The sequence below is a fragment of the Rhagoletis pomonella genome, unplaced genomic scaffold (genome assembly GCF_013731165.1).
Source record: "Rhagoletis pomonella isolate Grant_MI unplaced genomic scaffold, Rhpom_1.0 Rhpom_scaffold_00006, whole genome shotgun sequence".
NCBI lineage: Eukaryota > Metazoa > Arthropoda > Insecta > Diptera > Tephritidae > Rhagoletis > Rhagoletis pomonella.
In genome coordinates, this window is record NW_023458560.1 from 73,158,841 (window position 1) to 73,162,071 (window position 3,231).

The 3,231-nt window shown below is 31.9% G+C and overlaps 1 protein-coding gene across 1 annotated transcript in view; it reads right to left on the minus strand.

Moving 5' to 3' along the window:
* The window catches only part of LOC118741280 (leucine-rich repeat and calponin homology domain-containing protein-like), an 11,712-nt gene that overhangs the window by 436 nt on the left and 8,045 nt on the right, over positions 1-3,231 (minus strand). The gene's annotated exons all lie outside the window — the stretch shown is intronic.

Sequence of the window (3,231 nt, forward strand, 5' to 3'; positions counted from 1 at the left end):
TTCTGAAAGGAGAATGAGAAAGAGAAATCTAAATAAATAACAATCCTCAAAAAAATATGATATCGAAAATTTTAGTATATTTAAAAAAGTTTTTGCTTTGCAAAAAACATAATTAATTCGACTTAATTTCATTTCACTTCCCTTTCTTGAGTTCAGTTTATTATATTTTAATTAACTTTTTAGAATCTTTATTACATTTTCTTTCCTTTATAAAATTATTTTTGTACTTATTTTATTTTATGTCCTTTAATTTTTTATTCACATATGTATTTATTTTAAAGTTTTAATTTCATTTAATTTTACTTTTCAATTTTTGTTTTATTTTACTTTTTATTGTTGACAATTTTTTATTTCTTTATATTTATGTTTGTTTTATGTTATTTTTGTTTGTTTTATTTTTTTTATTTAATTTTTTATTTTTTTTTTTTTAATCATATATTATTTATTTTTCCCCCCTTTTATTATTTTATTTTATTTTCTTATTACATATTTTATTTTCTTATTTTATTACCTTTTATTTTTTATTTTTTATATGTAAACATCTTTTCTATAAAATTAGTAGTGTGTTGATAAAAAGTAAGACAGAAATTTAATTTTTGGTGTGTAAACATCTTTGCTGCAGGTATGGGCAAAATTTGCGTAAACTGTCACGCGTAAACTAAGATGAATTCAGAAATACATATGTAGGTAGTACGAAGGAAAACAAAACTAATCAGCTGTTCTAGCAACACTTCTCGCTGATATAGTATGGGATGATTTCGGGACTTGTTCAGGAATTTTTCAGGACAAAGATGTTTACACATCAAATTTAATAAATACCTGGTACTTACACCTGTATTAATTTTTTTAAAGTCGTTTCTTTTAACTAAATTTTTTCTTTAATACCTTTTTTTAATGTAATTATTTTTTTAAATTTTATTATTTTATTGTTTTTATTCATTTTTTCTACTTTTTGGGTTGTTTTATTATTTATTTGTTTTTCACTTTTGTTTTGGTTTTTTTTAGTGTGAATTATTTTTTTATATTTTGTTGATAAGGTAATTTCCTTGGTTCTATTAGATAATGGTGAAGCTTATAATGAAGACTACGCTAGTTTGAATGCTCGAGCGGTTAGGTTGGAGTTAACTGTACACATATTTAAAAACCATGCAGAGGTGGCTGCCATAACGGACGCAATCGATTGGCAGTTGATTTGTGCGACAACGACAAGGGAGGTAACTGTGTACTCTGGAAGCCAAGCGGCAATCAAAGCTAGTTGGTTAATGTCCGACCTCTCTTCGTTTGTGTCGGAGTATTTCCTAGTCAGATCCAATCCACAGTGATATTGTTGAAAACTGCGTGACGAATGAGTTGGGGAGGAAAAACACCCTTGAATCGGTATCGCCCAGAAAAGAGAGTGGCAGTGACTTTGACTATATGTGAACAACTCTTGGGAAGTTAGGCCTCATGTCAGCCAGGATATGTGTGCTACTGCAAGATCACTCTGGCTAAGAGTGGTATTGACAGGACATTGTCCGATTGGAGTTCGGAAGATGAGACCAAATTGTGTTATCCTCAAAGGCGCTTTGCTTGAGGCGGTATCAACTCAACACTTTCTCTCGAACTACCTTCGCAAGATTGCTCTATGGGATCGACATCTTCTGCCTGCGAAGCATCGTTCTTTGCACACAGCGTTTTTCACTACATATACATATCGTCGTTTAAAGTACAAAACTGCGTATCGTGGTTCTGCGAAACCTCGTAACTGGCATTTGTGCCAAAAAAGAGATTTGCTCACCGAAAGCTCCTGGCATCAAGCCCTTATTCATTCATACTAAATTATCGATACTAAGATATAAAAAGAAGAGATAATTAGGGATAAAAGAGAGAACCGTTTTGATAGAGGACAAGTTTTACTCTCTCCTATAAAATTTAGGCAACCTCACATAAGAGGTTTGGCATTTTCTTGATACGCGGTTTTGTACTTTAAGTGACGATATGTAGCTTAGCAGTTACTAGTCATAGATCATATTTAGTATCATATACATCGAATCCCCTAAAAACATTTAAAAAATTTTTGAGACTTATTACGACGCTTAACACGCCTTGTGAATCCCTTTATAATAAACGTTGTTTTCATATTTATATGTGTAATATAAGTGTAAAGCTCGGAACACTTTGACGACTGCAACTTCACGACGTAACGACAGCGACATCATTTTGTCGACAAATGTCGCCTTGAAGCCAGTTTCTTAAACATTTTGAAGACCTCAGCGACATAGCAAACAGCTTATTTTAAAGTTTGACATTTTGGTATATTTATTTCACAAATTGTGTATTTTCATTTAAGTAAATAAGAAAAACATGAACAATCAAGAATATGTGATTAATTTTGCGACAATTTAATTTTGCAACACTACATCTACTCATAGTCGCCGGCAAAATTAGAAATAGATTTAATTTGGCGACGTCGACAATTGCAGTCCTGCAGCCAAGATGTCGTGCTGTCGTCAAAATAATTGTGTCCGTAAGAACGTGTGTATTTAAAATTTGACAGATGCTGCTTGTCGCTTGCTGTCGTCAAAGTGTTCCGAGCTTAAGTCTTAACATTTTCAAACTCGTTGGCGTTAACCCAAAAAAAACAATAATGCAAACCACAATTTTTGTATCAAAAGTTATTATTATATTCATTTTTTAAATTTAGTACAATAAATATGTTGTTGTTGCTTTTACAAATTCAGCAAATCTTTACAATAAATGCAATTGGTTGGTGTTACAGTTGTTCATATGTATGTAAGTATATATACTATAGATTCTCATCTTGTATGCATGTTGTTTAGTGTAAGTAGTGTGTAGTATGTATATATGTATTTACGTTTATAAGTAAATTGGAATATGCAGCTAGGCATAGCTAAACTGTACTTTAGGCAACCTTAAGCAATAGTGGTATACACCAAAGTGAGCAAGTGGCCTGGCAGTCTGGCAAAAGAGCAGATGAGCTCAATCAATGAATGTTGACAACAGTGCCAGGCCCCGTGCTCAATTTGGTGAATACCACTAATAATTATTTCCTGCTGCTGCCATAAGGATTTTGCCGATTCCACAAGAAACTCATTAACACTTTTAACTGCTTGCGTGTAATAATGTATGTATGCATGTATGTATTCCTTCGACTCATTTCATTAGTCATAAAATTCACTTTTAGTATTACATAGATACAGTGGCTCAAACAAGTGTTCAAATGTGGGTTTT